Here is a 14051-nt window from a genome sequence, read left to right on the forward strand (position 1 = left end):
TTTTCATTGCGACATCTTAGTTGTTCATTGATTGCCTTCTCATGTGCCTTGACCGCGGGCCTTTAGCAGACCGAGTAACCCCTTGCTCGACCCAGTGACCTTGGGCTCAAGCTGGTGAGCTTTTGGTCAAACCAGATGAGCCCACGCTCAAGCTGGCGACCTTGTGGTCTCGAACCTTGGTCTTCTGCATCCCAGTCCAACGCTCTATCCACTGCGCCACCACCTGGTCAGGCATAAAATTTTTTTTTAGGATTGCTTGCTGGTATTGGGGAGAGTGCCTTGTGTGTATAGTCTATGGAATTCTGGCTGGGTGCTTGCCCTCAGGGCAGCAGATTGCAAATTGCAGATTGCCTTCCTGCTTGGGAGGGGCCATTGTTGCTATTGTTTGCTGGAGGAGGGGTCCCCTCTGCCCCCCTGTATTGCTGGGCAGAGGAGTGCAGAGAGAATCCAGAGAGAGCAGAGTTGAGAGAGAGAGGGGGGCAGTGCTGAGGGACTGGCAAGCCCTGCTAAGGCTTGTGGGGGCCTGTGAGTCTGGCAGAGTCCGGAGAATGAGTGGGGACTTGGGAGCCCTGAGTGAGAGGGAAGGGTCTTCCCTACCTGTTTGCTACTCTGCCCTTATATGATTTTTTTTTTTCAGGGACAGAGAGAGAGTCAGAGAGAAGGATAGATAGGGACAGACAGGAACGGAGAGAGATGAGAAGCATCAATTATCAGTTTTTCGTTGCAACACCTTGGTTGTTCATTGATTGCCTTCTCATATGTGCGACCTTGGGCTCAAGCTGCTGAGCTTTTTTTTTTTTTTTTTTTTTTTTTTTTACTCAAGCCAGATGAGCTTGCGCTCAAGCTGGCGACCTTGGGGTCTAGAACCTGGGTCCTTGGCATCCCAGTCCGATGCTCTATCCACTGCGTCACTGCCTGGTCAGGCCGCCCTTATGAGATTTTAATAAACAAAATGGCCCACCATTTTCTGACTCCACTGTTCCTTTACCATCTGCCTGAATTCAATGTGACTCTGCATGGCCACGGCAGTGGCCACTGGCTTTACAGAAAAATTTCATTCTTATTTATTTATTTTTATAACAGAGAGAGAGAGAGAGAGAGAGAGAGAGAGAGAGAGAGAGATAGGGACAGACAGGCAGGAAGGGAGAGAACTGAGAAGCATCAAATTGTTGCAGCACTTTAGTTGTTTATTGATTGCTTTCTCAGATGTGCCTTGACCGGGGGAATACAGTAGAGTGAGTGACCCCTAGCTCAAGCCAGTGACATTGGGCTCAAGTCACTGATCTTGGGCTTCAAGCCAGCGACCTTTGGGTCAAGCCAGCGACCATGGGATCAAGATCCCATGCTCAAGCCAGCAATCCCACACTCAAGCTGGTGAGCCCGCACTCAAGCTGGTGACCTTGGGGTTTCGAACCTGGGTCCTCTGCATCCCAGTGCAATGCTCTATCCACTGTGCCACCACCTGGTCAGGCTCATTCTTTTTTATTGATGAATAATATTCCATTGCATTTATATACCACATCATTTTTATTCACTTATCTATTGATGGACACTTAGGTTATTTTCATATCTTGTCTATTACTAGTAATGTCAGAATACTCATGGGGGTGTACATGTCTTTTTGGATTAGTGTTTTTGTTTTCTTTGGCTAAATAGGCAGAAATGAACTTGCTAGGTCATATGGCAGTTCTACAATATTTTTAATTTCTTGAGGAATCTCCATACTGTTTTCCACAGTGGCTGCACTAATTTACAATCCCACCAACAGAGCTTAACAGTTTCCTTTTCCCCACACCCTTGGCTGCGCTTGTTATTTGTTACCACAATTTGTATTTTTAAAAGAGTAACATGCTTGGACCATGCCTAGTACACAATATACACTCCCGAGCAGACACCAGGCCCTTTCAGGAGGGTCCGTGAGGTCTATACTCTTTCCATAATAACACTAAGGCACCACTGGCCCTTTTTGCTGGGGTGACAATCCTTGCGTAGATGATACAAAAGCAATGGTGGTAGACCTGCCACAACTCAGCACGAAACAGCGTAGGGGCCCCAAGCTGTACTAGAAGTCATTGTCGTCTCCACTGCCATGTCCTCACAGTAAAACACAGCCAAGTCACTCAAGAGAGTCATTGGAGAAGTGATACATTTTATTTAACTCACTATATATTGACTCTTAAATGTGTATCTTTTAAATATTGTGTGTTGCAAAATGGAGATTACCATTAGGCACTTCTGCTGCGGATGAAAGCACGATTCTTGTCTCCAGGGAAAGCGTTTGTGTGATGGTTTGCATTGTAAGCTGCACTGGCCACTTTTTTATGAACCATCATTTTTACTTGAAAGGAATATTGATAAATAAATTATGGTTATACAGACTAAGTAGCTGGCAGATATTTTCTCAAAAATGAATAAAGTGAGTCTATCATTTCAAAGTGAACTGATAATATTTGTTGCTAATGATCAAATTCAGGTTTTTTTGTGAAAATCAGAATTCAGGAAAATGTGTGCTAACTACTGTGAGCTTCACAACTCCCCAGTACAGGCACATCTTGGCGACAAAGAGGGTCTGGTTCCAGACCACCACAATAAAGTGAACATTACGATAAAGTCACATGAATTTCTTGGTTTCCCTACACTATACTGTTGTCTATTTAGTGGGAGATAGCATTATGTCTAAAAAAATAATAACAACAATGTACACACCTTAATTAAAAATATTTTATTGATAAAAAAAATGCTAACCACCATCGGAGCTTTCAACAAGTCATAATCTTTTTGCTGGTGGAAGTCTTATCTTCAATTTGTAAAAAAAAAAAAAAATCACAAGATCTGCAAAAAAAAATGAGGCAATAAAATGAGGTATGCCTGAATTTTTCTTTAAAATTTTTTTATTGATTTTAGAGAGAGAGGAAGGAGAGAGAGAGAAACATTGATATGTTGCTCCACTTATTATGCATTTATTGATTGACTCTTGTATGTGCCCTGACCAGGGATCAACCCTTGGTTCATCGTGATGACTCTCTAAGCACCTGAGCTACTTTCCAGGGCCTGAATTTAACTTTTCCAATAAGATCAGTGGTGACATTAACTAATTTGATGTTTTAATGTTATATATGAAATTTATCAACATTTGAAAGATCTGAATTGCTTGGTGAACCATTTCCCCCCCAAATGTCCAATGAATGCATGCAGTTACAAAATCATGCATGGGTATAAGACCCATTCAAAGACCAAAAGAGACCCATGGATTTTAATAAAACTGAGAAAGAAAATTTTATTGATATAATTTCAGATTTCTTTTTTTTTAAAGTTTACTTTATTGATTTTAGAGAGCGAGGAAAGGAGGAGAGAGAGAGAGAGAGAGAGAGAGAGAGAGACAGGAACATCACTCTATTCCTGTGTCCTAACCCAGGATCAAACTGGCAACCTCTGATCTTCCACACAGTACTTTAACCAACCGGGCTATCCAGACTGGGCTAGTTTCAGATTCTAATATCAACTAATCTCTAAGAAATTTGTCAGGCCTGACCTGTGGTGGCACAGTGGATAAAGTGTCGACCTAGAGTGCTGAGGTTATCAGTTCGAAACCCTGGGCTTGCCTGGTCAAAGCACTTATGGAGGTTGTTGCTTCCTGCTCCTCCCCCCCTTCTCTCTCTCTCTCTCTCCTTTCTAAAAATGAATAAATAAAGTCTTAAAATATTTTTGTCAAGTTTGGATTTGTATCAAAGAAAAATAGCCACAAAATAAAATAAAATAAAAAACTTTTAAAAGCAAATAAAAAAAGAATACTCACAATTATTTGAAAAGACTGTTAAAGTACACCTCCCTTTTCTAACTGCATATTAGTATAAATTTGTATTTTCTTAAAAAAAAAATTTTTTTTGTATTTTCTTGATAAACTTCAAACAAAACAATATGATTGAACACAGAAGCAAGTAGGAGAATCCAGCTGTCCTCTGTTAGGCCAAGCATTAGATAAATTTGTTAACATATAAAACAATGCTGGTCTCCAATAATTTTTTTGTTTTGGAAAAAATAATTATCATAAAAATAGGTTAACTTTTAATAAGATTGCTATTATTAAACTAACTAAATATTTTAAACGATATCTATTTTAATTACTGACACTTTAAATACCAATATAAATCATATAAACAGAAGTTCTCCAAGGTCTTTCATAATTTAAGGGTATGAGAATGTCCTGAGAACAAAAAGTTTAAGAACCAGCGCTCCAGTGTTATTATTACTCACCAATCAGTATTAGCCAGCAGGGGGCAGCAGAGGCAGGCAAATAAAGATGTATCTTTGGTATTTCTTGAGTTACAGGTACTCAGAGTCTGCCTACTGGGTGTGACCCTCACCCTGTACTGGAGACACAGAAGTAAACCTATGAAGTTCAGTCTGGCAGGTAACAGACCCTGGCAATTGACAGCAGTGGGGCTAAACTAGACACCCCCTCTTGTGAGTGTGCAGGAGATGCTGATAAAGGGTAAGCTTGGAGTTACCATGATCACTTCATCCCCACTGGAGGCAAGGGAGCCCACAGGATCTGGGGTCAGAGAGAACCCTGAAGTTCCTCACCCTTCAAGAGCAGAGCCTGCAGGGACCCAGGAGAATGAGAAGGAGGGCCAGGTTTATATTTGTTTTTTTTTGTTTTGTTTTGTTTTTTGTTTGTTTGTTTGTTTTTTCTCCATTTTTCTGAAGCTGGAAACGGGGAGAGACAGTCAGACAGACTCCCGCATGCGCCTGACCGGGATCCACCCGGCACGCCAACCAGGGGGCGACGCTCTGCCCACCAGGGGGCGTTGCTCTGTTGCCTGGGGCAGAGGCCAAGGAGCCATCCCCAGCGCCCCGGCCATCTTTGCTCCAATGGAGCCTCGGCTGCGGGAGGGGAAGAGAGAGACAGAGAGGAAGGAGAGGGGGAGGGGTGGAGAAGCAGATGGGCGCTTCTCCTGTGTGCCCTGGCCGGGAATCGAACCTGGGACTTCTGCATGCCAGGCCGATGCTCTACCACTGAGCCAACCAGCCAGGGCCTCTTCCCTTTTCTGACCAGTCCTTCTCTGACTCTTCCCTGGGCCCCATCCCCTGCCCACCCCTCTCCTTGTGGATTTTCCTGCTTCCTCCTTGCAAGCTCATTCCCCCCCCAGGTCCACTCACTTCTCACCTCAGAGGCTATTCCTGGCTGTAGCCTCGAGCCGTGGCTCCTCTCCTGGGCCTCACCCCTCAGATTCTCTAACTTCCTTACCCACACAGACACAATTGGTAGGTTACCTCTTTCTCTCTCTCTTTAAAAAAAAAAAAATCTTGATTTTTAGAGAGAAAGAGAGAAACATTGATTTGCTGTTCCACTTATTTATGCATTCATTGGTCGTATGAGCCCTGATGGGATTGAACCCACAACCTTGGCGTACCAGGACAATGCTTTAACCAACTGAGATATCTGGCCAGGGCCAGTAGATTGCCTCTTTTCCCTAAATGTTCCAGGTTCAGACATTCACCTCTCTTTGTCATCTGGACTCTCAAAACAGGCCTCAGACAGTTTCCCTGTCTCAGTCTCTTCTCTCATAACCAGGCTGGCTCTGAAGAGTAAAACTGTCTTTATAACCCCTGCTTAAACCCTTCCAGGGCTTCCCTCTGCCCTTGGCACAGAAGCCACATTCAGCCCCTCTGCATTGATACACACACACACACACACACACACACACACACACACGCAAACACACACACGTGCACTTGACCCTACCCCCGCTCTACCTGGCTGACTTAACACTAGGTCTCATTTAGTCTGTACCTTTTTTTTTTTTTACAGAGACAGAGAGTCAGAGAGAGGGATAGATAGGGACAGACAGATAGGAACGGAGAGAGATGAGAAGCATCAATCATCAGTTTTTCCTTGCGACACCTTAGTTGTTCATTGATTGCTTTCTCATATGTGCCTTGACTGCGGGCCTTCAGCAGACTGAGTAAGTACCCCCTTGCTCGAGCCAGCGACCTTGGGTCCAAGCTGGTGAGCTTTGCTCAAACCAGATGAGCCTGCGCTCAAGCTGGCGACCTCGGGGTCTCAAACCTGGGTCCTCCGCATCCCAGTCTGACGCTCTATCCACTGCGCCATCGTCTGGTCAGGCTAGTCTGTACCACCTTTAAAGGTACACTACTTCCGTCTCCATTTTAGTTGTGAGGAAGCTGAGGCAGAGAGAGGAGGGGATGGGCCAGGATATGTGTCCCCTTCCCTGTGAAGCCACCCCCGAGCCAGCCCTGCCCTCCCCCTGCAGCCCTTTGTCCACAGGGCACTCTACACACACACACACACACACACACACACACACACACACACACACACGGCAAAAAGCCCTTGGGCTGGGGGCTCCTTGACTGTCCTGTCCCTGACACCTAGTGTTTGGTCTCAGACTGTCATCCAGGTCAGAAATTGTTGGTAAAAGTGGGATGAGCTTGGGACCTAGAGAGAAACAAGACCCCGTCCCCTGCCCTTTAGAAGTCATACTCTGGTGGGAAAACTGATGCACAAACAGCCCAAGATCCAAGGGGATCCATGTCCCAAGAGAAGCACAAAGAGCCTGCAGTGTCACCAGCTACAGTAGACAATACTGTGCTTCCCCAGGGGAGTGGGTTGGGCAGGCTCCTCAGAGAGGTCAACTTGTGTCGCAGGCCTCAAAAGATGGAGAAAATTTCAGTGGCTGAATGGGGCACTTACAGGCAGGAGAGCTGGGGAAAGAATTCCAAGTGGCAGAGGTGGACAGGTAGGACCGCAGGGTATACTGTGTGGGCCAGGAGCTCAGATGAGCCTACAGCCACCACCAGACAATGAAATGCAGGAGGGCAGGCCACTGTCTGCCTGGTGCTCCACAGTATCCCCTGCCAGCACCCAGCACACTGCCTGCACATAGTAGGTGCACATAAGGATTTGTTGGAAGCAGGTTACATGGGGTGTAAAGTTTTATTCAATTTGGTGGCCCTATTTAAGTGCCAAGTTCCTAATATAAATGTAGTCACAAAGTGGCTGTTTATTTGCCATGATACTAGGAAGCTGTGTGGCAGAGAGGTTACAGTAGATTCACTGTGAATTCTCCGCTGACCAGAATACAAGGAAGGTAGAAGGTTCTCGGAGATGTGGGGCGCCAGGCCGACAAGGGTAGCCTTTTCTGTCAGAAGCCCAGATTCAGAGCCACCTCGGAGCCCTCAACCACCCTGCCAGGCAAGCCACCGCGACCATGACTCTGTCACGCTTCGTGAGCTTCTCTGGCCACAAAGAGGCTTGATTCTTCCAGGTCAGGAGACTTCCTCGCCCTGGGAGGGTAGCCAAAGGGTGAATGTGGGCGTCAGAGCTCTTTGCTTGTCACCACCTGGCGACCTTGAGCACTTCTCTCCCGGGCCTCAGGGGTCATGGAGGGTCTGTTCTGAAAGAACTTTTTTTTTTTTTTTTTTTTCTTTCTGGCCTTCTGCTCATCTGACCCGCTCAGGAGGCTCTCACAGCACAGGCTGTGGCAAACTGCTCTCTGAGAGCCTCATTCATCTCCCAATGCTGAGGTCTTACAAAGGCCAGCCGGCACTCAGCTGGGTGGGGGTAAAAGCAGGGCCAACTAGACCTGAAAGACATAATGACAGAGCCTTCAAGCTGAACAGATTCCACACCAAAGGCGGACGTCCTGGAGGAGTCCGGGAAAGCTCCTTAGAAGAGATACTTGATTTGAGAGATGGAACATTCATTCAACAATTTTTTTTTTTTCATTTTTTTTTTTTTTTCTGAAGCTGGAAACGGGGAGAGACAGTCAGACAGACTCCCGCATGCGCCCGACAGGGATCCACCCGGCACGCCCACCAGGGGCGACGCTCTGCCCACCAGGGGGCGATGCTCTGCCCATCCTGGGCGTCGCCATATTGCGACCAGAGCCACTCTAGCGCCTGGGGCGGAGGCCACAGAGCCATCCCCAGCGCCCGGGCCATCTTTGCTCCAATGGAGCCTTGGCTGCGGGAGGGGAAGAGAGAGACAGAGAGGAAGGCGCGGCGGAGGGGTGGAGAAGCAAATGGGCGCTTCTCCTGTGTGCCCTGGCCGGGAATCGAACCCGGGTCCTCCGCACGCTAGGCCGACGCTCTACCGCTGAGCCAACCGGCCAGGGCTCAACAATTTTTTTTAAAGATTTTATTTATTGATTTTACAGAGAGAAAAGGCAGGGGAGGAGCAAGAAGTATCAACTCTTTTTTTGTGTGACAGAGAGAGAGAGAGAGAGATAGGGACAGACAGACAGGAAGGGAGAGAGATGAGAAACATCAAGTCCTCGTTGCAGCACCTTAAGTTGTTCATTGATTGCTTTTTCATATGTGCCTTGACTGGGAGGTGGGAGCTACAGCAGAGTGAGTGACCCTTTGCTCAAGTCAGTGTTCTTGGGCTTTAAGCCAGCGACCCAGCGTTCAAGCTGGTGAGCCTATGCTCAAGCTGGGAAGTAGAAATTGACTCAGGAGAGTCCCCCAGACAAGGGGAACAGGAGGAGCAACCACATGGAGTGGGAGATATGACATCCTGCTTGTGGGGTGAGTTTGGTGTGAGGGATGAAGGAAGTGATTGGAAGATGAGGTTGGTGGGGTTGGCAGACAGCAATAATGGAGGATCTGAAACACCAGGCTAGGGACTTAGAACTTGATTATGCTGACAACTGTGAGCCACAGAAGGTTCTAAACAGAGAGAGAAGTAACAAGGTTTCTTGCCATTGTTACCAAGCTCAACACATAATGCAATATAACCTTCTACCAGGCCCTGGGCTGCAGCCACCTGTGCAAGCTTCCTGGGGCCAACCTGCCCACCCCTAGCCCTGGGTTTGGCTAGGAAAGGCCACCCCCCAGCTTGGACTTCAGCCTCCAGCTCAGCCTCTTCCTTGTGCTTCTAATCATATTCAAAGGCTGGTGCACTCTAGAGAGGGCAAAGGACAGAGGCTCTGGGTCTAGGCCCCACTGAGGACTCCAACCCTATTAACCATGAAGGCCCCACACTATTTGCCTTTTGTGGGCTTTAAGTGTTTTCATGCTACCTGGTTTCCCTACAAAGCTCTGTCTCTCCCATATCAATACCTGGCTTAAAAACTTGCCAGGACACCCCTCTGCTAACCAGTGAGTCCAGACTCAAGATCTTCAAGACTATGGCCTCAGCATAACCCTACTGAGTTCAGGGTCACAGGCAAGATCCCAGCAGAATTCTGGGCCCCTAGAGTAAAGTTTGAACTCCTGTCCTGCCCCACCTGCCTCTTCACACTCTTCTCCTCCTATTGGTTCATCTGTCCCTGCCCCAAGAGCTCCAGCCACCCTGAACGTGTCTGGGTTCTCCAACAAAGCAATGCTCTCCTTCGCCTCCAGGGTTTTGCTTTAGATTGGCCTCTACCCCAGAGCACTGTCCATTCCCTGAGCTTCCTTCCTAACCTAGCTAACCCCTACTTCTGGCCTGAGCCTGCCTATTACTTCTTCAGGGAAGCCTCTCCTAATTCCCCCAGAATAGGCCAGGGGTCCCAAGAAGTGTTCTTTCAGATTCCATGCCTTTGCACATGCTGTTTCCTCTGCCAGGAGCAGGCTTCCCTCCATCCTCTGAAGCCTGGTGCCTGCCCAGTCCTTGCCAAGTAAGAGCATCTTTTTTTTATTTTTTTATTTTTATTTTTTTTACAGAGACAGAGAGAGGGATAGACAGGGACAGAGAGATGAGAAGCATCAATCATTAGTTTTTCGTTGCAACACCTTAGTTGTTCATTGATTACTTTCTCATATGTGCCTTGACCACGGGCCTTCAGCAGACTGAGTAACCCCTTGCTCAAGCCAGGGACTTTGGGTCCAAGCTGGTGAGCTTTTTGCTCAAACCAGATGAGCCCGCGCTCAAGCTGGTGACCTTGGGGTCTCGAACCTGGGTCCTTCTGCATCCCAGTCTGACACTCTATCCACTGTGCCACTGCCTGGTCAGGCAAGAGCATCTTTATTACCCTTTTACAGATGAGGAACCAGAGGCTCAGAGAGGTCCTGTAACCTGTTCAAAGCCATACAGCTTTGCCTAGATGCCATAGTGATTGATGAGAGGACAGAGTCCTATGCCAGCTATATGGTCTTGAGAACATCACTTGGCCTCTTGATGCTTTGGTGTCCTCATCAATGAAATGGGGTACCTACTGCATAAGGTTGGTGTGGGGCTTACAGAAAAGCTATACAGTGGGGCCTCTATTCCTTTGCTCCCCAGGCCATTCATTCAACATTCACTCCTTCTGACATCAAAACCCTGCAATGCTTGCTCTGTGCCCTGCCCTGAGCCGGGTGCTGGGAACTCCTTAGATATAAATCAGACGGAGCTCCTGCCCCAAGGCTTTTGTCAGAGACTCCCAGCAGAGAGCAAAAAGGTCACTCACAATCTTTCTGATCTTGACTTCATATTTTTAAAACTGAAACTGATAACACGCTCCTCTCTGCATATGGGGTTAAGAAGGGGAAAATGCTTAAGAAAGAAAGATCCTCTATTTTCAAAAACTTACTTTTTGCTGCTTCCTGAAATTTGCATATTTCACAGTATCCCAACGCTCACCTCCTTGTGCTGGGCCCTAGAAGTCGGGGACGGAGAAGAGTATTGTGAGAGCTGTGTCCCACCACTCCCAAGGACTCCACTGTCCCTGGAGATTCCACCTCCCAGGATAGCCCACCTCCATCCCGTTTCTTTCCTTAGCCTGACCCCTGTTCCTACCCCATTACTCATTCTCTCCCACACAAGGCAGGCCCCACGCCCCGGTCCCAGACATAGTCCTCCCTCAACTCTCCCTCCATCCGGACCCTCAGGTTCCATTTCCTCCCGTTCTGATCTTTAAACTGCCCCAACCTCCTGCAATGTCCTCTCTCTAGCCTTACCTCTCCACTGTCGGCCTCGCCCTCTCCAAGGTAGAGTCCCAGGCCCGCAGAGCTCCGCTCTCTTCCCACTGTCCATTGGCTCCTGCTGCTTGACAGCACCCGCCGAGGGTGGGCGTCTGGGAAGCGCCCCGCCCCTTGCCCGCGGTCCGGGCAAAGGGTGGGGCCTCGGGCTGACTCCGCCCCGTTCGGGCGGGGCCGCACTTGCTGGCGCTTCGGCGCTGGGCGGCGCTGCCTGGGTTCGGCTCGGCTCCGCCCGCCGCTCCTGTGAGGGTGGGCGACCGGGATGACAGCCGCGGGGGAGGCAGCGGCCGCGGCGCAGGGCTGAGCCAGCGGCGTGCGAGCCAGAGGAAGAGGAGGAAGTGGAGCCGCGGCCCGGAGCTTCGGAGTCAGCCGCCGCGCCGAGGTCCGCCCCATTTTACAGAGCGAGCCGAGTCCGGACCTGGGAAGACTTCCCGCTGGGCTCTGGCCGCCGCGGCTCCTCGCCGGCGTCCTGACCTGCCCCGCCCGCCCCGCCGGCCCCGGCCCCCGGTTCCGCGCCGGGACGCTCCCAGCCCCACGGCCCGGGCGTCGTGGCCGGACTCCCCGAGCCCCCGACCGGATTCAGTGCACCTGGGCGGGACGCTGCTGGCCCACCCTACGGGTCGATGGCTGCGGGCTCGTTCCCAGCCTTGTCTAGTGTTTTTCGGAGCCCCCAGCACTCAGCCCGGGGCTAACGCAGGTTGTTCCCAGGACCCCGACTCAGTGCAAAGGAGCCCGGACGCCCCCAGCCTCTGTTTCCCCGAGGCCTGGACCTTCAGCCGCTTCAGACCCGGTGCCTCGCACTTGGGACCCTCGAACGCCAGGAAGCCCCGGCCCGGGTCCAGCACCCCGGGAGAGGTCCCAGGCGGGCTGGACAGTCGGACTGAAGTGGACCGGGGTGGTGCTGCGGGCCAAAGCCGCAACCTCCCTGCCGTCTCAGGCGAGGGGCTTGGCGCTTGGCGCTTGATTCGGAGCGAATACAGGGGCCCCTGCGCCCCGGCGGCTGGCGGGAGCCGAGAGCTGCAGGTGAGAGAGTCCCGGATGCCGGGCGAAGGCGGCCTCCGACCCCGTCCCGGCCGCGCTGGGGCCAGCTGCGGGCGTGTGCTGAGCGCCGGCTGAGGCTGGAGCTGGCTCGGAGGGGGAGCGGGAAAAGGAGGGGAGAGGGAGAAGACGGGCACTTATTGAGCGCCCATTGTGTGCGGTGCGCGCTCCACCCTTGCGCAAGTGGTTCCTTATTAAGTCACTAATACTCGGTGAGATAAAAGGTGTCGTGTACTGTTATGAGCGTTTACAGATGAGGAAACTGAAGCTCAACGGGATTGAGTGACCCTGCTCTTTTCACTTTGAGGCTGAGACTAGGAGGAGGGTTAGGTTGGAGAGAGAAAGAAGCAGAAAGTGAAAACAAAGGAAGTGTGTATGTGTGTGTGTGTGGGGGGGTAGCCACCAGGCAGGAGGTAGGGGAACGGGTCAAGGTGGGGTCACTGGGTCATCCTAGAGCTGATCCTTAGGCTGGGGAGCATGCTTCTGCTAGCCTCTTTCCCTCCCACACCTTGGTCAAGTCACTTTTCTGGAAAGGTGATCCAGAGTTGAGGGCAGAGGTGGGAAACTGCCCACTCCACAGCTCCCCTCCCTGTGGACCCAGGACGGGAGAGCACCGGGCTCCTCTCCCCTGTCCCATACTCCAGGGTCTCTAAGTCGCTCTGGGGGTCCTGAGACGGTGCGTATCTGTTGGGGAAACTCACCATAGAGGTCCCCAAGTCAGAGCATATCAGAGTTGGAGAAGATGAGGCCCCTGTGCGCGGGTGTGTGATTTGTCCCAGGTCCTAAAGCACTGAGGGTTGAGCCACAAGTATACTTGAGAAAACCTTCTCAAACATCCTTCCAGGTATCCACTCCTCCTCCCTAGTCAGCATCTTCTGGGTGGGTGATTGGGGTTTTCCCCATCCCTGATGTGAGGTCAATGTGACCACATATGAGACTGTTGTGAGAGTCTGTGTGGTTAGTGCTGGAGCCCAAGACATGCCAGCAGCCTCATAGCCTTCGGCTCAGACTAAAGATCTGACCTTAGTATCTCCTGGGCTGGGGAACCTGCAAGACACCTCTGACCCAAGAAGGGATGGCTTGCTCATGGTCTCAGGGCTGGGACTGCCAGGGCTGGGGGCACAGTCCCAGGTGTCTGGATTTCCAGGCAGGGGTTCCTTCTGCTCCCCACCCCTCCCCACCCCCAGGGCAGTGCAGGGAGAGGGGTGTTGTGAAAGAGGGTTTGGCATACATTCTGTGGACTCTTGTTCTGGGTGGGGTGGGGGAAGGAACATGACCTTGGTCTGAGCCCTGTGGCCTTGGCTAGGACTATTTAACCCCTGCTGTGCCCAGCTTTCTGGAGTCTGGGAGAAACCACCTTGGAAAGCCCCCAGGGAGGTAGAAGAGGGTGAAGAGGTCAGCTGAAAGCTGGAAGCTTAGTTCCTGGGGATGGATGGGTCAGGGGAACTGCAAAAGAAGGTGAATGAGGGCTTGGGATCTCTCCCAATCTATGGGGATTCAAATTCTCATAATAATCCCTGACTCTAAACAAAGTTCCTTTATGATGAGATGATTTCACACCTGTGATCTCATTTCATGGGGTGACAGAAAGAACCTGGAGTGAGGCAGAACAGGGTTGGGGAGCCACCTGGGATCTTTCAGATGCATCCACGGCTCCCAGCCTCACCTATAAAATGGGGTCAAGGCAGGCTGTGCTACCTGTTCAGATAATGGGGCCATCATATCTGGCAGACCGTCAAGTGCTAAAGAGTTGTTTTGTGTGTTGTTTGCCAGGACTGGGTTTGTTATTAATGGCTACTTTGTGTGGGAAACCGAGGCTCAGAGAGGTGAAGCTACTTGCCCAGGGTCTTTGGGTTTGCTTCAGCAACTGAGTGCCAGTTGCATCCCAGGTGCCCTAGGAGTTACCCAGATGGAAAAGGCAGGATGATGACTGCCTCACAACTGGGTAGGCTAAGTGGCACAGGCATATAGTGGTGAGACAGATCAGGTGGGCATGAGTTCACTCTGCCTCCCACCAGCCATGTGGCGTTGGGCAAATCACTTCACTCTTTGGAGCCCCAGCTTCTGCTCTATAAATTAGCATTCCTCCTTATGAAGTTGTTGTGAGG

At 50.3% G+C, this 14051-nt stretch overlaps 2 protein-coding genes across 5 annotated transcripts in view; one reads left to right on the plus strand and one right to left on the minus strand.

Moving 5' to 3' along the window:
* Positions 1 to 11014, minus strand: part of SERPINH1 (serpin family H member 1) — a 57156-nt gene extending 46142 nt beyond the window's left edge. The window contains exons 1-3 of the mRNA XM_066249934.1: positions 10885 to 11014; positions 10518 to 10583; positions 4255 to 4370 (exon numbers count right to left, since the gene is read on the minus strand). The gene's annotated coding sequence lies outside the window, so the exon portion shown is untranslated. The remainder of the gene's footprint in view (positions 1 to 4254; positions 4371 to 10517; positions 10584 to 10884) is intronic.
* A 286-nt stretch (positions 11015 to 11300) lies between these two features.
* The window catches only part of GDPD5 (glycerophosphodiester phosphodiesterase domain containing 5), a 98557-nt gene continuing 95806 nt past the window's right edge, over positions 11301 to 14051 (plus strand). For all 4 annotated transcript variants that reach the window (XM_066249963.1, XM_066249956.1, XM_066249967.1 and 1 more), the window contains exon 1: positions 11301 to 11928. The gene's annotated coding sequence lies outside the window, so the exon portion shown is untranslated. The remainder of the gene's footprint in view (positions 11929 to 14051) is intronic.

This window comes from Saccopteryx bilineata, chromosome 1 (assembly GCF_036850765.1).
Source record: "Saccopteryx bilineata isolate mSacBil1 chromosome 1, mSacBil1_pri_phased_curated, whole genome shotgun sequence".
NCBI lineage: Eukaryota > Metazoa > Chordata > Mammalia > Chiroptera > Emballonuridae > Saccopteryx > Saccopteryx bilineata.